A 27919-nucleotide genomic window follows, 5' to 3' on the forward strand; every position below is an offset into this window, starting at 1 on the left:
GGTCTTCGTCACGTATTTCGAGGAGTAGATCTTCACTGGCCATTTTGGTAACCTTGTACCCGGCACCGAGAGTTTCGGTTAAGGACCTAGCCACTACGAAGGGGGATACTGTTCTGGCTTGCTTGTTAGTTTTTTCACAGTGTATAACGTGGAAATGAGGAAAGGTTTGTTTTGGCCGGATGAAAAAATTGATGTCTTCGGTGCGTACCCGCTTTGAGGAGGCACGATCACTGAGTAGAGGGAATGCTTTCTGCATGCTAATTGTATGTTGTTCAGCAGCGTTGGCGGCCACCCACCACGGAGCCCAACGAGGGGACGCTGTAAGTTTGCGGATGCTAAAAGCTTGCGGACGCCAGCCGTAAACCCTGCTATAACCCAATGCGCATAAGCCAAGGTAGGCTATTTGCACAGGGTTAACCCTAGCCGCCAGGAAGTTTGGAAGTAAACGGAAGAGAGTAGAAGACAGGACAGGTAAATAGTAGGAGATAAAGACGAAGATGTAGGGAGAGAGGGATAGGAAAAAGCGACTGCCGATTTCCTCTGGGTGGGTCAGCCCAGGGGTGCCGTCTACGTGAAGCCGGGGCCAAAGGGGTGTGTTGCCTCTGCCGGGGGGCCTTAAAGGTCCAACCACCCAGCGTCAGCTCAACCCCGAGGATCTTCTTCTCTCCGGACACGGCAAAGCCACACACGGCTAGGCGTGGGAGGGAGTAGAAACTCCCCCGTTAGCTCGGGTCCGTGGTGTCGCTACACACCAAACGCCTGTTTTAACAGGCGCCCCTGCGGGGCCCTGACGCGCCGCATCAGCGTATGTAGCTCCATAGAATGGAGCGACTCTTCGTCGTGCTTCCTTAAATGTAACGTTCTCCTTCACCTTCAACGTAATTATTTCTTTTTCTTTTTTCCAGTATGTGCAGGAGCGTGAATATGCGGCATGGTTTCCTTCGCAGTTTACACAGTGTGGTGGTTGTTTGCAGTTCTCAGACACGTGGCCTAGGACTCCACATTGTGCACAAGTCTGGCGACCGCGACAGGTTTTAGAGCCATGGCCATACCTCTGGCATTGGAAGCAATGACGAGGGTTTGGTATGTACGGCCTGATATATGTCTTTGTGTACCCTGTTTGAATAGTTAGTTAGTTATGTTGGGTTTTGTGGCGCAAGAGCAACTAAGGCTATGCTGCGCCAGACTCATGGTGAGAATACACACAGCAAACAGGGCTATGACAATGACTCTGCAATGTCTTAACGGCGATGACATATGAATATGATGAGCGGTGAAGCGTGGCTGTATAAAGGCCTAAAAGGATTGGCTCCGTAAACGCGTGAAGTATATATCTCTTCTAAGATTATGTGTGTGATGCTCGGGGTGGTCAATGTGTATGGTTGGTGCATGAGGTTATGTTAAACTGTAACGGCTTTTACCTAGCACTAATACCATACCCGTGTCCTTATACCTAAGGGCAGGGAGGCAAGTGCCTCGTTGTAAATTCCACCTGCAGCAGATGCCTCTCCGAAGAGGCTGTGCTACGAGTCACATCAGTCAATGATGATGTTTGATGTTTTATGGCGCAAGGGCCGATTCACGGCCAAAGAGCGCCAGTTCATCTTACTAAAAATATGGACAATGATTGTGATAAGCGGCTGTATAAGGGCCATAAAATTCCTCGCAGTAAGGCGGGTAAAAACATACAGGTAATAAAATCATGACCATGCCGTGAAAGGTGTGTGTGATGTGAACAGATGACAAAAGTTGGTGATAATAAAAGACGATGGTGGATATGTATGGCATTAGATATGTATGCATTAGCATGGATATGTATGGTGGCCTTGAGACCCGAGGACTCTGGAGTCTCCGGTCTCTGTTTGGGAGTAGGCGGTGTAGCCTGGGCTACAACCGCCTTGGGGGCAGGTGCCACAACCTCCGGCTCGGTATGCATGGGCCGAAGGAGTGGCGAGGGCTGGTGCGGCAGTGCCCCCTGACGCACCGCATCAGCGTATGTAGCTCCATAGATTGGAGCAACTCTTCGCCGTGCTTCCTTAAATGTAATGTTCTCCTTCACGTTCAACGTAATTATTTCTTTTTCTTTTTTCCAGTATGTGCAGGAGCGTGAATATGCGGCATGGTTTCCTCCGCAGTTTACACAGTGTGGCGGTTGTTTGCAGTTCTCAGACACGTGGCCTAGGACTCCACATTGTGCACAAGTCTGGCGACCACGACAGGTTTTAGAGCCATGACCATACCTCTGGCATTGGAAGCAACGACGAGGGTTTGGTATGTACGGCCTGATAGATGTCTTTGTGTACCCTGTTTGAATAGATTCCGGTAGTTTACTGGATGCAAATGTGAGTATTAAGTGTTTTGTCGGTTTTTCCTTATTGTCTCTTCTGATGATGATTCTCTGTACATTAGTAACATTTTGGCTCTTCCACCCCTCCAAAAGTTCAGTCTCTGTCAAGTCAAGTAAGTGCTTGTCAGATACCACTCCGCGAGTTGTGTTCATTGATCTATGTTGTGTTATGGTTACTGGTATGCCACCGAAATCTGAAAGACAGTCTAGCTTTTTAAATTGTTCTTTGTCACGGATTTCGAGGAGAAGGTCTCCAGTAGCCATTTTGGTTACCTTGTATCCTGTGCCAAGAGTTTCGGTTAGACATCTAGAAACTAGGAAAGGAGAGACGGTCCTGGCTTGCTTTCCAGTTTTCTCACAGTGAATGACGAGGAAGTGGGGATAAGTTTCTATTGGCTGGTTGAAGAAATTCATGTCATCGGTTCGGTGCGTACCCGCTTTAGGCCGGTACGATCAGACAGTAGAGAGAATGCGCCATGCATGCCGGTCTTATGTTTGTTAAGCAGCGTTCGCAGCAAGGGTTGCGTCATTTGGCAGCAAGAGTTGCGGCAGCGGACAAGCAACTAATTTCGTCCTTGCACTTCGTACAGGTTGAAATTCATGCCTACGGCCATCGACGGACTGTTCGCTTCAAGTGGCATCGACTGAAGTGACGTCAGCTATCCTGTTCATGTCACAACTCGCGCCTGCTGCTATCAACACTCTGGTCAAGTGAAGCGACGCCTATCGGAGTGACTTCATCAGCTGGACTGCCTACAAAAGCAGTTGTCCTGTGCGCCAGCCCGTCATTTGGCAGCAAGGGTTGCGGCAGCGGACAAGCAACTAATTTCGTCCTTGCACTTCGTACAGGTTGCAATTTACGCCTACGGCCATCGACGGACAGTTCGCTTCAAGTGGCATCGACTGAAGTAACGTCAGCTATCCTGTTCACGTCACAACTCGCGCCTGCTGCTATCAACACTCTGGTGAAGTGAAGCGACGCCTATCGGAGTGACTTCATCAGCTGGACTGCCTACAAAAGCGGTTGTCCTGTGCGCCAGCCCGTCATTTGGCAGCAAGGGTTGCGGCAGCGGACAAGCAACTAATTTCGTCCTTGCACTTCGTACAGGTTGAAATTCATGCCTACGGCCATCGACAGACTGTTCGCTTCAAGTGGCATCGACTGAAGTGACGTCAGCTATCCTGTTCACGTCACAACTCGCGCCTGCTGCTATCAACACTCTGGTGAAGTGAAGCGACGCCTATCGGAGTGACTTCATCAGCTGGACTGCCTACAAAAGCGGTTGTCCTGTGCGCCAGCCCGTCATTTGGCAGCAAGGGTTGCGGCAGCGGACAAGCAACTAATTTCGTCCTTGCACTTCGTACAGGTTGCAATTCATGCCTACGGCCATCGACGGACTGTTCGCTTCAAGTGGCATCGACTGAAGTGACGTCAGCTATCCTGTTCATGTCACAACTCGCGCCTGCTGCTATCAACACTCTGGTGAAGTGAAGCGACGCCTATCGGAGTGACTTCATCAGCTGGACTGCCTACAAAAGCGGTTGTCCTGTGCGCCAGCCCGTCATTTGGCAGCAAGGGTTGCGGCAGCGGACAAGCAACTAATTTCGTCCTTGCACTTCGTACAGGTTGCAATTCACGCCTACGGCCATCGACGGACTGTTCGCTTCAAGTGGCATCGACTGAAGTGACGTCAGCTATCCTGTTCACGTCACAACTCGCGCCTGCTGCTATCAACACTCTGGTGAAGTGAAGCGACGCCTATCGGAGTGACTTCATCAGCCGGGCTGCCTATAAAAGCGGTTGTCCTGTGCACCAGCCCGTCATTTGGCAGCAAGGGTTGCGGCAGCGGACAAGCAACTAATTTCGTCCTTGCACTTCGTACAGGTTTGTCACAAACTTTTGCATCTACTAATCCTTCTTAGCCGCTGCCCTGTTGCCATCAGTGTCTCGTGCTTTTTTTCAAGTTGCCGTCGTGTGCTGAGCTAGCGAAAGATATAGCAACACTACGTGCTGAAATGGCATCAATGCAAGAAAGTCTGAGCATGTTTAATGGACTGTATGAATCCGTGAAAGTTCAGAACGAAACCATCTTGAAGGAAAATAAGTTTCTGAAAGAAGAAAACACGAAGCTGTCTCAACGTCTTACGTCACTCGAGCAGTATTCACGCCTCAATAACGTAGAAATCAAAGGCGTTCCCGTCACGGAAGGTGAAAATTGCCTGGCTGTAATACAAGCTATTGGTAAAAAAATTGGTTGTCCTGTTGTACCTTCTGACATTGACATCGCTCATCGTGTCCCCGCGAAAAAAGACAAGAACATCATCGCGCGCTTCTGCTCGAGATCGAAGCGAACGGAATTCATTAGTAAAGCTAGGGCAGCTAAACTCACCACTTCTGCAATTGGTCTTTCGCGAAGCAGTGACTCACCTTTTTTGTGAATGATCATCTCACGCCAGAGAACAAGCGTCTTTTCGCGCAAGCTCTCGAATTGATGAAGGCTAAAGGGTGGCGATTCCTCTGGACCGAAAATTGTGTGATTAAGGTCAGAAAGACCGAAAATAGTCGTGTTTATCGTATTTCTAACGCAAACGACCTGGCCATATTTACATAATCAGTGCGCCTGCTCAACCTTTTTTTTCGTGTTTCTACCATGAACAGAGGCATGTTCTCGTGTGACAAAACGAAATCATTGCTCCATCATAAACCGCCTCAATTTTCATTCCTTCATTGCAATATTCGCAGTCCTCGTAAGCATCACGATGATCTGATCAACTTTCTTTCTATACTTGACCATAACTTTTCAATCATCTGTTTTTCGGAAACGTGGGTGACACAGGTAGATGGCGATCTATTTGATCTGCCAGGGTACATCAGTGAACATAGTTACCGTGGAAATCAGAGAAGTGGCGGATCTGCTATTTTTGTGAATTCGTCGATTGCGTACATACGTCATCTCGATCTTTCATTCCGAAATTTATTGTGCGAGTCTGTATGGTTAGAGTTCGACCGGAATGTCTTGCCACTCAATAACAGGCATACAATCCTGGCATCCATTTATCGTTCCCCGTCATCATCTTATTCGGACTTCTGTTCACAGCTAGAAGAAATACTTAATCTCTTAACCAATGAAAATAAGAACATCATTTGTGGTGACATCAATATAAACATACTTCCTCCTAGCTGTCAATTGTGCTCTGATTATATCAACTGCTTATTTAGCTATGGTTTCTCTTCCTTAATTGATGTTCCAACTAGGTGTGACACTGCCGGTTCTTGCACGTTAATAGACCACATATTTTCATCATCAACCTCTGATTACACCACCGGAGTGATAGATTATTCCATTACAGATCATTATCCCCTGTTCTTCATTCTTGGTACCGGAAAACGTGCACAGCATTATCAATATACGAAAAATTCCTTCAATGAAGCTTTATTTGCCGAAAAGTGCATGACACAAGCTGGAATAACGTTTTTCGAGAAGATTGTCCTGAGAAGGCATATTCAATTTTTTTATCAACAATAACGAATTACATTAACGATTGCACAACCCATGTAACCCATAAGCACACATTCTCGTCTCCTAGGAATCCATGGATTACAAATGCGCTGCTGCGCTCAATAATAAAGAAAAATAATCTTTACAAAAAGGTGAAATTGCAGCCTTTCAACGCATTTTTGCGCGCTAGATTTAAAAATTATAGCAACATTCTTTCTAGCGTCCTTAAACGTGCAAAACGAGAATATTATGAACGGCGAATAATTGAAAACGGAACAAATACTCGGCGTAATTGGGAGCTAATTAAAGAATTTCTGAATGTTAGGGAGTCCGATGCCAGCATTAAAAAAATAATTTACAAAGACAAGGAATACTCTACCGGAGCTGATATGTCAAATGTTTTTAGCGATCATTTTGCCGCGTGCCAAAATACGCTCTCACTTAGCGTTCCAGCCTATCTTCCACGTAGCCCTCAGTCCTTCTTCCTTCGCCCGGTTTCTTCTTCAAAAGTTTTTAACGTAATTTTTTCCCTCAAAGTTACGGGACCAGGCCTGAACTCCATCTGGCCCTCTAGAATAAAACTGGATGCTGCAGACATATCATTAGTTTTTGCAGATATTGCTAACAAAATTTTCAGAACCGGTATATTTCCTGAGTTGTTGAAACGTGGTAAAATAATTCCTGTGTACAAAAAAGGCTCTCGTGATAACATTAACTATCGCCCCATTTTCATTTTGCCATTTTTTGGCAAAGTCATTGAAAAGCTTATCTACAGTCGTCTGATGCACTATCTAAACAAATTTAATCTTCTCTCCCCACACCACTTTGGCTTTAGGAATGGTTATTCAACGGAACAAGCATTGCTCAAATTCACGGATAACATTAAACAATTTACTGACGAAGGGTTCGTTGTAGGTGCCATATTCATTGATCTAACAAAGGCATTTGACACACTAGAACATTCCAATCTTCTGGATAAGCTCGAGTCTTTTGGTATTACTGGCCCAACTCTAAATCTTATTCGTAGCTACTTGTCTAACAGACCACAAGTCGTATATTTTAATGGTCAATTTTCATCGACTAAATTAATTAGCTGCGGTGTTCCCAAGGTTCTATATTAGGTCCGTTGTTGTTTCTACTATTCATAAATGACTTACCTAATACGCTTACGTTTTCTAAGTGTTTGCTATATGCTGACGACACGCCCATTTACTCACCACATAAATCGCTCACCGCACTTCAAGACACACTTAATGCAGATCTTAACAATGTTCATTCATGGTGTAGAAATAACAAACTTCAGATTAATCCTACTGAAACAACTTTCGTACTCTTTCATAGCCCACAAACTGTGGTTTCTTCCTCCATAACTGTTTTGCTGGATAATTATACTTTACTGGCATCTGACAATGTTAAATTCCTTGGTGTTACTCTCGATATACATCTTAAATACAATAGTCATGCCAATTCATTTATAAAAAAGGGTTTCATTTGGTATCCGCATTATCATTACAACACGTGCATTTTTTCAACCTCATGTTCTCATCTCACTTTATCATGCTTATAGTAATAACCATTTATCATACTGCTTATCATCATGAGGTAACACATACGCCATTCATCTCAAACCGCTTCAACGTCTTCAAAACCAGGCGATCAAGTTAATGACTTTTAGCCCATTCCGTTGCCATTCTCTACCTGTCTATCAACATCTTCGAATTCTATCCATTCAACAATTGTTTTATCATAGATTGTCGCTCATCACATACCGTCTCTATCATCGCGAAATATCACTAGATAATATTCCTTACCATATCTTCGTCAACAACAACAATACCAGGTTTTCAGAGCGTAATAACTTCCTCTTACCTAAAATCAGATCAAACTATGGCAGATACACAGCACGCGTCTTTTGTGTTCATCTTTGGAATAATATCTCTCTTCATGTTAAGTCGTCTCATTCATTGCAGTCTTTTAAACATAACATGAAAAGCAAACTGTTAATTGAGCCCCTTGTTCATTTGTAATAAAACATTTTCATTATTACCTCTACGTTTTCAATTCCTGATTTTACGTATTCTTGTAGTTTTGTATAATGTTGTTCTGGTAAATTAACTTTTTCGATTTGACTATTTATTGTTCTGTGTTGAATGCACTTTTTATTTTGTTCGCGCTTGTAGCTTTTGCTGCTGTTACCTTTTATGTACCCCATCAACGATAGGAGGTCCCCCTGACAGTTTCTTACTTTGGGACCTCCTGACGCTGTATATATTATGTGAGCTCATTTTTTATACTCATGTACTCAACAATGAAACTTGAACTTGGCGGCCACCCACCACGGAGCCCAACAAGGGGACGCTGCAAGTTTGCAGGTGCTGAAAGCTTGCAGACGTTAGCCGTAAAACACTGCCATAACCCAATGCGCCTAGACCAAGGTAGGCTATTTGCACAGGGTTCACCCTTTCCGCCAGGAAAATTGGAAGTAAACAGAAGAGAGTAGGAGATAGGACGGATAGATATTGAGAGATAAAGACGAAGATGTAGGGAGAGAGAGATAGGAAAAGGCGACTGCCGATTTCCCCTAGTTGGGTCAGCCCAGGGGTGCCGTCTACGTGAAGCCGGGGCAAAAGGGGTGTGTGGCCTTTGCCGGGGTGCCTTAAAGGTTCAATCACCCAGCGTTGGCTTAACTCCCAGGATCCCCATTTCCCCGGACACGGCAAAGCCACGCACGGCTAGGCGTTGGAGGGAGTAGAAACTCCCCCGTTAGCTCGGGTCCGTGGTGTCGCTACACACCAAATGCCTACTTGCGCAGCCACCCCTGCGGGGGACCAAAGGACATTAGATTTGCTGTGTGACAGGGTGTTAGAATGCTCACTAGTCATGGCTGGAATATGCTACCTATCATTTTAACATATGAGTTAGTAGCGCAAATTTGATGGGGACACTGAGGACAAGAAAACACTGCACTAGCTAGTCTCACAAACAGTGGCGTGTTTTCTTGTCCTCAGGTCCCCGTCGAGGTTGCGCTACTATACCATATGTTAAAATGATATCTCACCAACTAGCCCAGCTTTCAACCCTGCTGAACTTCATACGCTAAGTAGTTGCTACAACCTGAATTATGTTTGTATCAATGGAACGTGTGTCTTTCCTGGCATATTTGTTTTTTTTCGGCTTCTAATCAGTGATGTTAGCTTTGGGTTGATGTGTCTATTTGCTAGCATTCAAAAAAGAAAAAAGCAAAAAATCAGCAACCAAGAACAAAGAGGCGCCGAAGCAGTGCGAGCTTCGAAGAAGAGCTTGTCGAACTGAGTGGGCTCGAAAATGAGAGGAATCTTACGAGGCAGCTCAAGAAAAAAAAACAAAAGACTAGAGGAAAGAATAAAAATTCCATGCTGCCTTTTAAAATTTTTTAAAAAATGGTTTTTCATGCAGTCAGTAAGTGCTGTGGTTATGTGTTGTAACGTTTGCAGTGCTCGCCCTCTTTCTACGTCGGGGCTTTCTGATAACATTGCCCGATTGCTGTTATCTTGCTGTTTTCTTTTCTTTCATGCCAACCTGCGATTGGCTGCGTAGCGCTTAAAAACGCGCCGCAAGGTGAATAAACTGGGATTGTCTTCCTGGCACTGCTTGAGTCGTCTCTTTCCTGGGCCGGCTGTCGTCCAGCCGCCGAATACGTAACAGCTGGTGGCAGCGGTGGCGGCGGTATGGAGCGCACGTCGAGGGCGGCCTTGGCGTCCGGTTTGGTGAGAGCACGGCTTGCTTGACTTCATTGGGAGCATTAGCAGCATTTACTTGGTAGTCGAGGTTCTTTTGTATTTGTTGTTGACTTTGCTAAATAGTAGTACACATAACGGGGTAGCACTTGTTAACAGCAGTCATGATCCTCACGTCGTTAACGAAACCCAACCTAGTGCTGCTAGCTGAAGAGCTCGGTATCCCTGTACAGAAGTCTATGCGGAAGCCTGCAATTATCGAAGCGATATCCAAATGCGGAGCAAACGACGACGAAGTCGAGGAGTGTTGGAGGGCAGTCTCGGAAAGGCTCAAAGAACGAGAAGTAGAACTGAAGTTAAAAGAGATGCAACTGCATAACCTTGAACGCAATGACAGTTTCGATATGCGAGGATACATGCAACCTTTCAAGGCTGGCAGTGACATCACTTTGTATCTCGTCAACTTTGAGAGGACGTGTACAAGAGCTGCACTTGCAAAAGAGACATGGTCACAACGCCTGTTGACATTACTTCCAAATGAGGCAGCCGATGTAATCGCAAGAATGCCAGATGAAGATGCTTATGATTACGAAAAAGTGAAACTTCATTTGAGGCGAAGGTACAGCTTGTCAACAGAAGCCTTGAGGATGAAGTTCCGTAACACGAGGCGTGGCCAAGGGGAGTCATTTTCAGAATTCGCCTACAAATCCATGAGCTTGTTAGAGGAATGGCTTAAGAGTGCCAACGCATACGAGGACAAGCAACGTCTGATTGAACTGTTTGCGCTCGAGCAGTTTTATGCGTCCATTCCGGACCAAATGCGGCTGTGGATTCAGGACAAGCCAAACGTAGAGACTTTGCAAACGGCAGCCAGCTTGGCGGACGAGTACCGTTCCCGTAGAATGGAAAGTTCAGAAGAACAAAGAAAGAAGCCGTCAGGAGCGTTCAAGAAATTTCAGAAAGGAACGAAAGAAACTAACCAAGGGAAACCAGGCGACAGTGTTCCAGCCCAAGGGCATGCAGCCAACGCGAGTGAACCGAAAAGTTCCAAGTTCGAAGAAAAACAACCGCTGGTCTGCTATAAATGCCAACAACCGGGTCACATCGCAGTCGGTTGCCGACAGCCAGCAGTTTCCGTCAATTTGCTAACCGAAGAGAGCGATTTACTCTTGCCCTACACATATGACATGAAGGTGAACGGCATCAGTTGCAACGTTCTGCGCGACACAGGAGCAACATTTGATATCGTCCACCCGTCATTTGTTAAGCCCGAGAACTTAACAGGTTCATGTGTATGGGTACGCCAGGCACTAGAGCCAGACATGAAGTGTTTGCCGGTAGCCAGAGTCGAAATGAAGGGCGCCTTCGGCACATTCGAAACTGATGCTGCGGTTTCCGATAAACTTCCTCAGAAAATTCCCTACATTTTTTCTAACCGATCAATGAGGGACTTCCAAAATGCAGGACTGGAACTTAATGCTAACCCTGTAATGGTCGTCACGAGGTCCCAAACAAGAGCTCAAGCTACCAGCGCTACCCGTCACACGGAAATTACAGACCAGAGTGAACCGACACAAGCTACTGCACCAAGCGAAACTGTTCCTGTCGACGCCAATTGTGTCGCGCCAGCCATTGATAGCAGCACTCCCGTCGGTAATGCGCTCTCAGGTGAAGCGATAAACCCAGTCAGTGAAAATTTTCAGCTTCTAGCAAAGTTAGACAAAAGCGCTCTCAAAATGGAGCAGGCAAACGACGAGTCGCTGAAGACGTGCTGGGAAAAATCAAAACGGAAACAAAAAGGAGCCGTATCATTCATAGTCAAAGAAGGCATTTTGTACAGAACATTCAAAAACAAGAAAGGCAGAACCTTTGAACAGCTTGTCGTTCCCAAAAAGTATCGAGTCGCACTTTTGGGTTTGGTTCACAGCGATAGCTGGGCTGGCCATTTAGGTATCAACAAGACCAAGAGCAGGTTATTGAACGACTACTACTGGCCGATGTGCTTCAAAGAATCAGAGAACTGGGTACGTTCCTGCAACGTTTGCCAAAGGACGGGGCGGCCAAACGAAAAACTCAAAGCACCTTTGGTCCAAGTGCCTTTGATTGGCGAACCCTTTCGCAGATTAGTTGTCGACATTGTAGGTCCATTACCAGTAACAGCGGCGGGCAACAAATACTTGCTAACACTCATTTGCCCTGCTACGAAGTTCCCGGAAGCAGTGGTGTTACCCGAATTAAGCTCCACTGCAGTTGTAAACGCGCTACTCGGCGTCTTTGCAAGAATTGGATTTCCTAGTGAAATCCAATGCGACCAAGGTTCTGTGTTCACAAGCGCGCTCACCACGACGTTCTTGAAGAAATGCGGCATATCCGTTCACCACAGCTCAGTCTACCATCCGCAAAGTAATTCAGTCGAGAAACTTCACTCTGTAATGAAGCGCATTCTGCGTGCACTCTGTTTCGAGAAAGGCGCCGACTGGGACGAAGCTGTTCCCGCGATGCTCTTTGCTCTGCGCTCCGTCACTCACGAAGCGACTGGGTTCACGCCGGCGGAACTTGTTTACGGTCGAGCGCTTCGCTCCCCGCTAACGTTGTTGAAAGAAAAGTGGGAAGACAAGTTCGTAGACAAATCAGTTGTCGAGTACGTGCTGACCTTGTTGAAGCGCCTACGTGAATCGCAAGAACTGGCGCAGATAAACATGGCAGAAGCGCAGCAACGCTCAAAGGTGTACTACGACAGATCCGCACGCACACGAACCTTCAAGGAAGGCGATAAAGTGCTGATTCTGCGGTCGTCAAAGGCAAATAAACTGGAAGTAGCATGGGATGGGCCGGTCACGATTAAACAAAAGCTCTCCGATACCAATTACTTGGTAACGACGCCCGGTAAACGCAATGATGTGACGATATATCACTGCAATCTAATGAAGCCTTTTATCGAACGCAGTGAGACGTTGAGCATTGTCCTTAACGAGCCTGAAGAGATCAACGTTCCTCTACCCCAAGTGCCAAGGCCCTGCTCTTCCCCATCAACAGAAGAGATAGTCCAATCTGTCACTAAACAAGCTTCTCTAACTGACAAGCAAAGAAAGGAGTTAGAACTGCTTGTGCGCAACTTCAGAGACTTGTTTAGTCCCACTCCCGGCAGGACAAATCTCGTGGAGCACGACATTGAGTTAACATCCAACCAACCTTTCCGAACCAGGATGCACAGATTTTCCCCCCGTCACGAGAAGATCCTGAACGATTGTGTTCAAAACATGTTGACACTGGGTCTAATCGTGCCAGGAGAAAGCGAGTATGTGTCACCTATGTTTATTGTAGAAAGTCCAGGCAAGGAACCGCGACCCTGCATCGATTATCGAAAATTGAATGCGATAACAAAAACAAAGATGTTTCCCATTCCAAACGTTGAGGGCTTGATCGAGAAAGTGTCCGCGGCACGGTACGTTTCTACGTTAGATTTGGTACGCGGTTTCTGGCAAGTGCCACTAACGGAAAACGCCAGTAAGCTCGCCACTTTCATGACACCGACAGGCACATATCGCCCTCTTGTGCTCACTTTTGGCCTCAAGAATGCACCCTTCGCATTTTCAAGGTTAATGCATGAAGTGCTCAAAGGAGCCGAGTCGTTCGCTGTTCCGTACCTTGACGACATAGCTGTTTTTTCGAGCACCTGGCAACAGCATTTGGAACATCTGCAGCAGGTATTCCTTCGAATACACGAGGCAGGCTTGACTCTCAAACTCGCCAAATGTCGTCTTGCGAGCTCTGAAGTCCACTACTTAGGGCATGTTGTTGGCCAAGGGAAGCGACGTCCTTCCGAAATAAAAGTTGAAGCAATCACTAGCTTTCCTTTGCCGAAAACAAAGACTAACTTGCGTTCCTTTTTGGGTTTAGCCGACTACTACAGAAGCTACATTCCCAACTTCGCAAATATCGCTAGTCCTCTCACAGACGCACTGCGCAAAACTGAGCCAACTATTGTAAGTTGGAATAAGGCTCGTAAAGATGCTTTTGCCGAGATCAAAAAGATTCTTGTCAGCAAACCGGTCCTCGCGGCACCAGATTACTCTCTCCCCTTCTTAGTTCAGTGTGACGCCAGTGACCGCGGAATGGGCGTTGTTCTAAGTCAAGTGAACAAAAAGGGCGAGGAACATCCTCTTGTCTACGCCAGTCGAAAACTAACATCACGCGAGCAAGCCTACAGTACAACTGAAAAAGAATGTGCTTGCTTGGTCTGGGCTCTCGAAAAGCTGTCGTGTTACCTTAAAGGCTCCTCATTTGTTTTTGAAACTGATCACTCACCTTTAGTGTGGTTAAATCAAATGTCGAACAAAAACAGCCGCTTGATGCGTTGGAGTCTAGCACTTCAGCAATTTGATTTCTCAGTGCGGCACAAGAAAGGCAAACACCATGCTAATGCGGACTGCCTTAGCCGAACCTATTAAGTGTTCCTTGTTTCTTTTGTGTGCATGCAACTTGGCGCAAGTATATATATTTTTTTTTTCCCCTATCGTGTTCGGCTTTCACGTTATCTGCTCCCAGTGAAATCAACTGTCGGGCTTTTCTAAGCTTGGGCGCCAGGTTGCTTTTGACGTGGTTTCTGCGTTTCTACCGCTCGTCCACTCAGCCATTTCAGATCCTGTCGTACCAGATGGCGAAATCAACCCTGCTCCAGGCGCCTGCAGCCAACTCCCGAGCTGCAGCCAATCGACACTCGGCGAGTGGTGCCCGTTCTGAACATTGCCTGTTCTCGACATTGCCTCCTCTTGGCCTTTAATGCCAACCTTCGCGGGCGTGTTCCAGCCAGACGACGCGCAATGCCATTTCCATTTCCTTCTGCGGTGGCTACTTCAACGACCAGTGCCACCATGCACCTCAGGGTCTTCGCCCACGCTGTGCACAAAGACAACATGACCGTGCGAAACGTGTCAGTGCTGTGCTTGGAGACCTGCCCACGTGTTGGCTACCTGTTACCACCTCCAGCCGTTCATGAAGCGTCATCCTCTTGAACGCCTTCCGCTAGGGGTAGCTTTGGCCGAGTTGTAACGTTTGCAGTGCTCGCCCTCTTTCTACGTCGGGGCTTTCTGATAACATTGCCCGATTGCTGTTATCTTGCTGTTTTCTTTTCTTTCATGCCAACCTGCGATTGGCTGCGTAGCGCTTAAAAACGCGCCGCAAGGTGAATAAACTGGGATTGTCTTCCTGGCACTGCTTGAGTCGTCTCTTTCCTGGGCCGGCTGTCGTCCAGCCGCCAAATACGTAACAGTGTACCCTAAAACATTTTCTTTAACATCTTCATGTTGTTTCGATGCTTTTTGTTCCACAATAAGGAAGTAGTACCTGAAATAGCCCTTTGGATTGATGTTGTACAGTCGACATTCGATTTTGCGGACACTCAAGGGATTGCGAAAGGTCCGGAAAATCAGGCAGTCTGAAAAAACGAATGCAAGTAAAAATACACTTTTTGAATAGATATTTTTTACTGACGGAAAGGGTCACGGCAGGAGTACAGGATTCTCGTTTCAATTCAGCAAGTGCATCATTTAGGTGGCCCCGAAAAGAGCCGTTTGTAATAAAAAAAAGATGTGACCGACGCTACTGCATTTGTAAAAATTAAGCGCTAAAAGGACTCGCTTATTTTCATTTGCACGGAGTTCCACTTGCCCCGATTATGTTTGCCTCAATATCAGCTGATGTCATGCTGTCACTATACACCTATGACGATGTCATGCTCGCGTCAACACCGATCTTGTTGCCCGTGAAGGCTCTGCCTCTTTGATCTATGTGTCGGAGTTGTCGAAACCTTTAGTAACTTGAATGATTTTGTCACCGGTAAATTCCGCAAACAGCTGAAGATTTTCGCTAGCGTCAGCAAAGCACTCCAAGGTTATCCTGGCTGAAATCGAAACACCAGCACAGTGTAGGTCGTTGAAGCAACGACCGCAGTTGGAAGTTCTTCACACACGATGCCCTCTCTAGGTGAGACTGCCGTCTCGGCGTACACTTTAAAGCTGGCGTGGCGAAAACAGTTCCTGGAAGTCTGTTGCGTTACCGCCTTCTATGAGTCGGGAAGCATGCCGACGGCAGACTATAGGTCAACAGCGTAGCTTTCCCGCCGGAGCACAGTCTTAAAGTAACATTAGTAACAGCACCATGCAGTTGTGGCCACAGGTTTGTCCAAGCCACGGCTGGCTACAAATTGGCGTGCGCTGGATTCCAGCATTTGCGGTGTCAAGGGTACGGCAGACACGTCAGTGGGTTCGAGGGTACGAAAAGAACCAAAATAGTGGTGCTGATAGTGACTTCAAGTCCGCTTTTAGCAGTAAAAAGTTAGCAGTAAAATCGGACAGTGAAAGCTATAAATGTCCAAAATTTTTTACTTTTTAATACATTGACTGTATGGGGAACTTGATGGTGCCACAGGTCAGTCCGGGAAATCAGGCATGTCGAGGATTTCGGTAGTCTGAGAAATCGGACGTTAACTGTATGATCAGAGTTAAGAAAACCAAAACAATGCAGCCCTTTATGGAATCGGATTTGTGTGAGTGGCCACTCAGTATTGAAACAGCTGCGATAGTTGCTGAATGGTGTTTCTGCGACAGTGCAGTGGTTACAGCAGCACTAGCAGGAAACAGCAGCCAGCAAAGCATATGTTCTGTATGAATGGACTCCGCTCCTCCTACTCCTTTTCACCAACTGTAGATGGCTCCAGCAAAGTAAAAGAAAAAAATTGTGGCTTCAGGCCCGATGCCATCAGACACCACCCATCTAAGTGCATTCTTTCTCATTATATTCATATGTACCTGGGTGGGGGGTCAGGCGGCTTAGCAGAGGAGGAACATATAACGTCACGACCCACCCTGCTGGAATTATTAGTTTTCTTCAAAAAAATTCTGTAACAAAAATGCATCTCTTTAGCAGGAATCAACTATCAGAGAGGACTGACTGCCTTTGAAAACTATAAGAAACCATTTGAATTGTCCGACACTTAGAGGAGTTGTTAGTGTACAACTGTCTCAAGAGCAGGGCTGGGCAGTATCCCGATAGTATTTCAGAGATACTTTTGAGTGTCTGTATTGCTGTATCGAGATACTTTTTAAAAATGTATTTTATCTCAGTAGTAAAATACTTTTACGATGTATCACCCGTATCGCAATACTATCCAGGGCATGGGTATGTGGTTACTTTTTTTTCGGAAATGAGCTGAGACGTGTTTACAATGGCAAAAAAAAACATATGCTATGACCTTAGCATTGTGTGGAGAGATATGCACCCACCATTTCTACATTTATTCTCAGGGGGTAACTGACTCCTACGTTCTTGATAGTGAGCTAGTCGCTTTTCTACACGCATTTCATTGTGCATGCAGAACTGGAATGTGTTTGAATAATCACCTGCTTGGGAGCTTGCCAATAATGTTATGCTGCCATTTTGAATTTCAGCAGTGAGCAGCATTGAATATGGTACATTGGGCGCCAACCAACAGCCTCGTTTTTAAAATGTGTTCCCTCATGCCAATTTAACGAGCAGTGCTTCTTTTTTCTCATTTTCTTTTCTTGTTTTTTTTTGCCGCATTTATTTGAAAAAGCGGAGCTTATCGAGGAAGCCACAAACCACCCAAAAAATTTGGTGCGTGGTGCCGTGTGCCATCAACGATACTTCTTTCTCCAAAGCATTTCTGGAAGACAGCAAGTGCGGCCACACGCTTGCTAGTCCTAGTCAAATGTGACCAGCGCAGTTTGAAGTTTCCCGTCTACAGAAAAAAACACACATCAGGTACCGGCATTGACTTGGTGCAACCGACAAACCAGAATATATGGGTGGTTGTCTCACTTGTCGCTAAAACCAATAGCATCTGCACAATGCAGACAAGCCGGGCTGCTGACCTACAGCAAGTTCACAGAGATCTCTTAGCATCCGGCTACTCGAACTCTGGTTAAATGCCAGCTCTTTCAGCCGCAAAGATCTGATCGTGTGTTCCCAAGAAAACGTGCCGCTATACTGTACGTGTCTGATGCATGCGAGTCAGGCACTAGTTCAAAAACCATTATGATGTCCAAGTAGTTCCGTTCCTACAAATTGCATTATCGGCTGGTAAAGATGAAGGACAAAAAAGAAAGGTATCTTGATGCTTATTGGATACCTTGTAGACTGTGGTTGTGTATATATCAGTGAGACTGTAAATTTCGAACATTAGGTCAGACAGCATGTCAATGATGTCAACGAGGTAAAGGTGTCTTCCAATGCCTTGGCAAAACACCCCGAAAACTTGAGCAATAAAATATATTAGCATAACGGCATAAGCTTCGAAAAAAAAACTTCTCCAGGACACCACTTGCAATCAATGCTGATTTAAACAATGGATACACATAACACAAGGAACCATTGATAACACATGGAACCTTTGTTATCTACACTCGGTTTTGAGTCACTTTTGAAGTCCTCATAGGCATATTTTCACTCCGCCTAGTTGTCACTCTGAACAAGACTCCCATCATGAGAGCGGAAATGTCTTATTTGTATTCCTTTTCGTGGTTGGTGTCATTAATTTATCATGTTCTCACCCTAACAGGCTTCAGTCAATATCTCAACTTCACCCATCTTTTTGAGTGGAATGTGTACTACACTATGCATGGGATTAATTTCCTTTTGTTTATAACATGTTTTCTAGAGAGTAAATTGGTAAGGCAACTTGGTTGGAGCACTTAAGAGTATGAAAGAGTTTTATGGCACCCGAGGATTTAGCAAAAAAGCACTCCGGTAAAATCAGGAAAAATATCAGCCTGACGCGCTGGTGTAGCTTTGAGCAAATACAACATAATTATGTTTGTAATAATCAGGTTGTTATATATTGAAGTTCTGAAAAAGTAATGCTTCATTCAGGATGCAATTAAGAAATGTGCTCTCTTTATTTTTCACATTTACTCTCTTACAGAAACATTGGCAAGCCGTTCCTGTTGCGGCCACCAATGCAGCACAAGCACATCTACTAATCATGGCGCCTATGAACATGAGGCCACCCACAGGAGCATTCAAGAGAAGGTATGAGCATATGACAACGCATTAGAATGCTTCATCAAGTGCGAAAAGTGGCCGTCACCAACAAAAGTGACAAATATTACCTTGTGACGCCATCATCGTGGCATCAGAAATACGTTTCCCAAATTGGTTGTGTCATCACGACGTCACATAATGTCATTGCATGTTCTAAGGTTGCCTATCCCAGAGGCATTTGCGAAACAACTGGGAGTGCAGAAAGCCGTTGGGAGTCGTGGCGGGTCAATACAATCGACATAAAAGAAAAAGAAGATTTTTGTTATCTGTTGTTTTAAAGCAGCCGTGAAGAGAAATGAAGTTGTGCCCAGTTGTTATTTTCCTGCTTCAGTAGTAATTAGACATGCCAATTTCAGAGCATTTCTATGCAATATTCAGTCAACCGTGTGCATCATCACACATTGCCGCACAACTTATGAAAAGGGAAATATCTTTATGGTGGCACAATCGAACCAGTATGGTACTACAAACCTCACTCAAATATGGCTTGGCAAACATGCCTGCACTGCCATGTTTTGTTAACGGAGACTTCTCATAGGTCAACTTGAAGTGATGTCAGCAGTACAGTTGAGGCAAATGTGCGAGCTGGAGAATCAAAGTTGTCGACCTTTATTGTTGGATTACCGGTCCAAAAGCCTTTTGTGCCAAGGAAGTGCCTTATTATGAAGTTCCCCTGGTCAATTCAGAGCAATTTCCCGCTTTCTACTGGGAGATTCAGAGCAAACCACTCCGCAATGGGGCTTCCATGTTTCATCTGGCAGAGGTAGATTTTTCTGGAACTCCGGCAATGCAGGGCTGTCATTTTTGGTACGATCGGAGAATAAGGTTGTCTACAATGTTTTTTAGATGGTGTCTTACACCCTAAGGATTTCTTTACATTCTAAAAATGCCATCGTTAGACTTTGCTGGATGAACTGGCGGTTAAGTTTTGACAGTTGTAGCAGCAGCCACCACAAACCGTGTGTGGAAGTGATTTTTATAAAAACGTTGCCTGACCGGCTGTGCAGATGCCCGATGATCATCAGCTACGTCGAAAAAGTTCAGGAGCCGGTTTAAGTGTCGTATGCATAAACAGCTTCTGGACACCTCATGCACAGCATTCATGTGTTCCAATGGCAGATTTGGCTTGGTGTAAGACGTTTTTAGATACTGTCAGTTGGTTAAGCACGCGCTGTCGCAGCCGCGAGCACTGCCCCCTCTCGTATCTCGCAGAGGCGGCGCTGCTGTCGCTTCACAAGCTAGGAGTTGAAATTCTTCACAAGCTAGGAGTTGAAATTCTTCAAGTGCATTACATGACAGTTTCTTTGAACCTGCCTGTTCCATCTTTCCCCGCCGTAATCATCCTAACAAAGTCAAACGCCCGCTATCTCGCACACTTCGTTTCGCTCAGTCATTCACCCCGCGCACTATTATTGAGTGGAACAGTTTGCCTGCACATATTGCCACCGAGAAAGACTCGGTAAAGTTTTCAGAGCTCATGCGCACTACGGTGACTAACTAAATATTTTTTGCTTTTGTTGTTTTGTTTTCTTTCGTTTTTTAACTATTGTATAACGCCATGCAATTGCTGCCCGTATTCATGGTTTGCGCTTTGTTGCGGTTGTCAGGTTGCACTGTATCTTGCTGTACTGCTTTTTTTTCTGTTTTGTTGTTGTATTGCCCCCCCCCCTATGTAATACCCTCTTCTAGAGGGCCTTTAGGGGTAACCTGAATAAATAAATAAGTGTGTGGAGTAAGTTCTATAATTTATTCACTGTAAATTAGGATGTCATTCTGTCATAGTTAATGTATGTTTAGGTGTAAGGAAGTTGTAATTAAGGGCGGGCGAACTTTGCACAATTATTATTTTTGAACATTTTATATAACTCAGCTCATACAAAAGCTAGTTTGAATACCGTTATGATTAAGTGATAAGTCAGATGCAAGTAGTATGAAGTTAGCCTAGACAAGGCCAGCAGCATTAGAGTAAAAAGAATTGTTGGTAATTATGTGTATGGCCTGATTCTGAGTGTTCTCTATTGACAAAAGATTATTGTTATGCATATTTGCCCATGTAATAATGCCATAGGTGATTTGACTGTTTATGAAAGCAGGGCAACAATAAGGCATCACAGGAGATAAATAAAGAAGATTTAATGAGGGCTCGTACACCGAAGGCAGTTTTTTGTTTAGCATAAGCAACATGATGGGTAAACTTCACGTTAGGTTCAAGTTTTGGGCCTAGAAAACACAACAAATTGCAGGAATTAAATTATGATAGTCAATTAAAAGGAATCTTTGTTTGAGAAACTGTATAAACCATGAACTTAGTTTTAAGTGGGATTAAGTTAGGTTGTTTTAATAACACAATGTAGAACACTGATCAGTTCGTTGTGCAGCTCAGTGAATGGGCTTTCAACAATTTATGGGCTAATGGGCTTTTAACAATTATTAAAGTTTCAGCAGCTGTTATTGGGCTGAACAAAGCACAAATGAGGGCTGATAGTTATGTTGTGTCTGAAAATAATAAAAAAGTTTTGGAAATGATGCTTAACTTTCATACCTGGAAGCCATGCTGGCATATGCATGCCTAATACTTTTTGTAGCTGATAGACTTTTCTTTTGTTCTGCCTTTTAGGGTTTGGGTGCCAGTGATGAACTGCCGCTGTTTTCCCAGGCGGACAATCAAGTAAGTAGCTTTACAGTAGCTTGGATAGTTAGGCTTGTTGGTATTTGTTCATCTTTTAACTGAATAAGGGCACGTACAGACACTTGAACATTGCTTATGTTGTGTGCATTTTTTTCTAGTGTCCGTCTCTGTGTGCATGCCCTTATTCAGTTAAACGATGAATTGACCATTTGCGGAAAAGCTTCTGCGCATGCGCGGTAACGGCGCAGCTGACGCCCTCTATGGGCGCTTTGGTTTTGGTTGGAAAACACGAGCCAGGCCGGCCGTCACTCGTGCATCTCTGTGCCGTCACTGAACTAAGTCGCCTCGCTTTAGCAGCGTACAGAAATGCCAGCGCACTGTGTGGCCTACGGCTGCACGAATTATTTTACTCAGAAAGGAAGCACACATTTCTACAGGTTCCCGTCCGCGAGGCTACGTGCCGAAAAGAGAGATGCTTGGCTAGCTGCTGTGAGGAGACAGAATGCTGACGGTTCGCCGTGGGCGCCCAACAAACATTCTTGGATCTGCAGCGCGCATTTCATAACAGGTACGGTAATTTTAAGTGCTTATAACTTGGTTTGTGCAATAAGAAATCACGTTTACTGCAGGACGGCCGTCAAAGTTCAAGAACCATCCTGACTTCGTCCCCAGTGTGTTCACCTACGTGAGAAGTCGCGGCGATGCTGCTGTGCGTCGCCATAGCCGATGGTGGAAGCGACAGAAAGGTAAGCGCTACAATCTCAGTTTATATTTACTGGGACAAAAACTGCTAATGCAGAATAGAGGAGCAGATGTTCGTGAAGGCAACCACACATCTGTCTGAGCGCGTGAGCGGTCAGTTCTGTCGTGCATTTACGAAGGTCGCTCTTACTTTCCGGACTCACTCCAGCTTTTAAAGATGTACGGTCTAAAGCACAGTCAGTGGAAAATGTGAATGTATAATAAATACTTGTTTCGAGCCCGGTACCACTCTAGTGAGCCGTTCGAGCACTCTAGGCTATAGTCTGGACGGCTGTACTGCATCGCTCCCGTCTGGTATTTTGCGACTGCTTTCATCATGGGCGAGGCCAGACGAGAAACCAACCACTTTCAAGGCGATTTGCAGTGGATAGTGTAGTGTGACAGGCAGTGCTTGCGAGGTTTCTCGTGCCTGCGGCACCGTGAGAGCACTTGTATAGATTTATTGCCCACTCGATCATTTTCGCCGCTGCTTCCCACATTTACAGCGTGTTTTTAGGTTGTGAAGTCGTATTGTGAATGCCGCATGCAATGCCTTTGTCACCAGTGGGGTAGCCAGACATATTTCGGTGGTGGGATTCAACCATACTTTATGCTCGTGTGTGCGTTGGTATGTGTGCGTGTAATATATACACAAGCAAAGCTGAAAATTTTCGGAGGTTTGAACCCCTCAAACAACTCTTCCGCTCAGCCATGTCCCTGATTGTCACTATTTCTTAGACACCCAATATGTGGCTGTTATGCACATCTCACTCTAGGTGCTTATTGTCAGCAAATGACCTGTGCATAACCACGATACCATTCTTTCAGGGGAGCTTGATACGACAGCCACTTCTGCTACTCCTAATGACACACCAGAGTTGCAGGATCCTCGCAATGGTGAGCTTGCTTGCACTTTGCAAACTTAAGTGCTGTTTTGAGTTTCTTCCCGTGGCAGCATGTGATTGCTCAGATTTCAGCTGGCTTGATTCTGCAGACACATTCATATAGGGGATAATGGTCAGCTGATGTGTTGCTTTCAGAGAATCTCAACATGGACACTAGTGCTGCACAAAATGGTGTACTAGATGAGAATTCGATGGACCTGCAACAACAACTGGAAAATGGTAAGTTTGTGTGCACTTTGCAGAGTTGAATGTTTTTTCAGCATTTCCCCATACCACGATGTGAATCCTGCCGCTGCTTGTTGCATGTGGCCCATTTCTGCGGTAACACACTCATACAAAGCAATTAGATGTCATGCTGTTGCATTGCTTGCAGAGAATCCTGACGAAGGCTTGGATGCTACAAAGGATGATGTACCTGATCAGGACTCGATGGAGCTGCAGCAACCCGAAAATGGTGAGTTTGTATGCACTTTGCAGAGTGCAATGCTCCTTTCGGCTTTTTCCCGTACCATGATGTCAATGCTGCAACTGCTTTTTGCATTTGCAGATAGAAACTCCTCAGCTATAGGCTTATTGTAGAGCTTGTTTCTAGTCCGTATGTCCATATGTGTAACATTGACTTGCAGAGGGCACTCTAAGGTGCTTGACGAGCGCTTTTTCTGTGCCACTTGCAGGTATAAAGGAGCACATCTGGCCAGATTGCCGCTGTCAAGCCTGTGCTTCTAAGAAGATTGAAGTCCTGGAGGAAGAAATAGGAAATTCGCAGAAGTTTATCCTCCAGTTGCAGAAACAAAATGCAAAGCTAGAGGTGCAGCTAGATGCAGCCATGTCAAGGTGTCTCACCCTGACTACTCTAGCCACTCCAAAGGACTGCATGTACTACACTGGATTGCTGAATGTTGAAGTGTTCAATATTTTGCTTGAATACTTTGCACCACGCGCTAGAGAAATGTTGTACTGGGGCTCAGATAAAAAACGGCATAATGACCCTCGTGGCAACAAAAAAATGGCAATCTGGCCAAAGAATTTTTCATGGTGTTAGTTCGGCTCAGGACAGGTATGCAAGGGCAAGAAATGGCCAGGAATTTCCTGATGTCAGAAAGTCTAGTTAGCCGCACTTTTTCCACATGGATTAACTTTTTACGAGAGCTTCGGCACTTGACACCCTTACCTACTTTAGATGACATAAGATCCCACCTACCGAAGTGCTTCTCTGATTTTCCCGACACCCGTCTTGTTCTCGATGCCACAGAGGTGAGAATACAGAGGCCTTCGTCATTGAGCGCACAGCGCCAAACCTTCTCACCATACAAGCATTACAACACGTACAAGGCGCTTATTGGATGTACACCAGATGGATACATCACTTATGTGTCTCGCCTCTGGGGAGGCTCTAGCTCGGATAAAGCAATCTTGGAAAGTAGTGGTCTTCTTAACAAGCTGGAGCCAGGAGATGCAATAATGGTTGATAAAGGTTTTACATTTCCTTACTTGCCAGCAGGTATAACAGTTTATCGGCCTCCATTCCGAGAGCCTCACCAAAAGCAGATGCCTGCAAATAAAGTTGACGAAACCAGGCGCATTGCTTCTGCAAGGGTGCACGTTGAAAGAGCCATTGCAAGAGCTAAAAGCTTTCATATTTTGGATGGGCCCTTTCCTATCGCCATGATAGACATTGCTGAGCAGGTTTTTGAAGTTTGTTGCCTCTTGAGCAACTACTGGCTGCCTTTGATTCGAGAGGTAGATTAGGATTTGCAAGAGCACGAGCATAGTTTTCAAAAGGAAGCCAAGTTTGAAATTGGCCTGAGCTGGCTAGAGTTAGGAAATGATTTGGTGGCTGCAGCCAAGGCAGTAACAGAAGTCTGCTGTTTTTGGAATGATGTGCCATTTTGAATGTTTTACCAAACTTGCTGTAACCAATAAATGTAACTATGAAACATTTTTCAATCAATCTTGTTATATCACAGTAGCTATATTCACCTTTGTGCTGAATAGACCCATGCTACTGAAGCCCCATATAGTTGGAATTTATCTCGCGCTTTCCACGACAGCTTTCAGAAGCCATGTCAAGCCCCATTTGCCTTACTCTAAGTCACAAATAACGAAACAGGTTGTTTGCCTTTGTTACACTGTCCCATCTTACATAAGTCACAATAAGCCTTTGTTACTTAGTTACTTTCAGATTATAAGAGCCATGCATTGGTTTCACAAGTATAGCTGAACAGTCTACACATGATTATGCCACGATTGCCATGAATTTCACAGAGTTTTGCAGTGCACTCCAAGATGGGCAACACAGGATCGTTAAGGACATGCATTGGTGGAGTAATACCTTCAGCAGGAACTATCCACTTGCAGGGTACGTCCGTGCAGGACGGTGCATCTTCAGCTCTGGCGGCAGCACTAAACAGCAGGCCTGCTACATGTTGGCAGGTTTCACTAAGTCTGAAAGAAAAAAAAACTGTTGTTCACAAAATCAACGGACAACCTCGAACATGTATTTACAGACGCTAAGCCCGCGTCTTGCAACATCGAGCTTTTTAGGTAGCACCGCAATGAGGTAAAGTACTCAATAGACGTGATCTTGTGAATGCAACAATGTGTACCACGGCAGCACACAGTCTCGCGTATATCCGTACTTTGTAACGGTTCGCAAAAAAAAGCTGCCATTAGTGCGCGATGCTGCGCTTCGATGTATAAGCGCAAACCATGATTGATATAGTAGCATGGGTCGTTTATAATCACAAAAGCGGGAGCTGCAGCAGGTATAAGCACTGGGGTAAACTCCTGTCCTATGAAGAGAACGTAATGTTCCGATAAGGGAACTGCAACCTCCCATTACACTCGCAAGTGCATAGGCGCAACATTTGTTTACACACATTTTCGGCAATCGGTGATTTGCACTACAGACGCTAGTAAAATCAAAATATCTCACCCAGCAACACAGTCGCAGTGCGCTCCAACGATGCGACCGGTAGCCACGACGAACCATGCCGTTGTTACATACACGCCGGACTTCATGGACAGTGCGCACGCCGCTCTCACCAGACCTAGTTCGTCATCAGATGTTTGGAGGTTCAACTTCAAGTGTTTTACGTATCCTTCTTCCTTGAAGGACCAGCCGCGATGAGCCTGGCGAACGGTCGAAGTAGCGGAGTGTAGGTACCACCACACGTCGTTGCTCAGGCTGCAACGCGAAAAATCCTCGCTCCATCACGTTTCCACAAACCCAAACGAGATGTTTTCTTCTTCTATCATGTTGTTTCCGTAAGCAGCGCACGTTTCCAGCAAAGAAACAACACTAAATCAATAAAACAAGCGCATGCGAGCCGCCGAACGCTGCCTAGCACATGTCAGTTCACGAATGCCTTTCCAACCAAAAGCGCGAGCGCTGCTTCCCTGTTTAGACGGCAGGTGGCGCTCGCTTTTCCGCAAATGGCGAATTAGCTCTACCTTTTGTAAATTTATGTTTATTCAGTGCAATACTTTCACTACTAGGTTGAATACATAGTTATGCAACTTGCATTGCACTTTCACTTCTTTGTATGTTTATGCTTAGTTTGTTCATCTACTACGGATAATTTTGTAAATTATGAACTGGTGAATTTAGAGATTCAGGAGGTTGTTTCACGAATGACCAGTGCAATCTTCTGCATTACCCTTTTTTGGAATGTCACGGCGTACAGTACAAGCTTCATAAATACTTTTGTGACAAGTCTTAATGTCAGGAAAAAAGGAAATGAATTGAGGCTCTGTCTTTTTGATTCCCGAGTTCCTCATTATTGGACTTCACAAAAGAAATTTTCATCTGCAATGTGCCAGAGCACTTTTTGACAGTGCCAGCTCTAAGTGCCTTTCAGGGTGTCTGGTGGTCTCATACTTTAGTAGAATATTATGGACTCAACATTACTAACAACTGTAACACAACTGTAAGATATGTTACATAGTTGTTAATTTAACTTCCACACATATCTAGAGCACTCAAAATTGTAAATATGCTTCTTTTTGAAATGTCTTACAGCATCTCACAAACTGTTCAGGTGAGACTTAAAGACAGCAATGAAGTATGTGTTTTGCTTTTCATTATACATTGAAACAAATGCTTTTTTGTTTCGCTGGAGCCACATTATTATAAAATTTCTAAATAGGAATTGTGTTGATGTTTTTCGAACTTACTATGCCACCCCACTTTTTGCCCAGTCTTTTAGTATCTAAAAATTATTGATTCTCCTTGTGAAGGCTGGTGTAGTATTGCCATTAATGAGCACTATATGCACCTGTAGACTTACATACATTCTGTGAACAGTACTTGCTTTAGACAAAGAATATTTGGATAACGTTTAGAATGCCAGTGTTATACAAGATGGCATGCAGTTGCAGAAGTGAATTGTAAGATTCATCACAACTATTTGAATACATACGAGCAAAACTATACTCACACGACCAAAGAATGCAACTAACATTTTCAAAAACAAGATATCTCTTGAGTCTTTTATTATGATTCCACATTTTTTTTGCGCAGATTCACCTAGGAAACGGCATATTCCTAGAGCAGGAAAAACAGGCATGGCTCCTTTCGCGTCTGAGAGACAGCTTGTTTGTAAGGAGGCGACCAAACTTCTGTGGGGTGTGAGTGATCTGCACAACAGGAGCATCACAGGAGCCCCTTGTCGGCGCTACGTGCGCTCAGAAAACCAGGCACCACTCAAGAGGGCACTCACGCCTAAGAAATTGGAGGCAGTCGGAAGTAAATGTTTCATGCTTAGTATACTTTGATGAATTTAGGGACAATAAAGTTTATCAACTATATGAACCAGTAAGTCCCTAATTGCTACATATTCCTGCACATTTTTACAGATGCCTTCAGCAAGTACATTACTGGGAGACCAAGTGAAGTGGCAGCAATTGACAGGCTAAGAAAAATGAACAGATTCCTTGCTGAAATATTGAACGACCTAAATAAATGAGTCGTCAAAACATTACTCTAGCCTGATCGTGTTTATTTGATATCATTGCAGTAT

The 27919-nt window shown here is 45.0% G+C and overlaps 1 long non-coding RNA gene across 1 annotated transcript; it reads left to right on the top strand.

The window, feature by feature from the left end:
• Window positions 1–21748: 21748 nt before the first annotated feature.
• Window positions 21749–22859, top strand: LOC119177380 (uncharacterized). Its single transcript, XR_012894090.1, has 3 exons — window positions 21749–21820; window positions 21882–21998; window positions 22822–22859. It is a non-coding gene; the product is annotated as an uncharacterized LOC119177380 (long non-coding RNA).
• The last annotated feature ends 5060 nt before the right edge of the window (window positions 22860–27919 follow it).

The sequence above is a fragment of the Rhipicephalus microplus genome, chromosome 3, assembly GCF_043290135.1.
Source record: "Rhipicephalus microplus isolate Deutch F79 chromosome 3, USDA_Rmic, whole genome shotgun sequence".
NCBI lineage: Eukaryota > Metazoa > Arthropoda > Arachnida > Ixodida > Ixodidae > Rhipicephalus > Rhipicephalus microplus.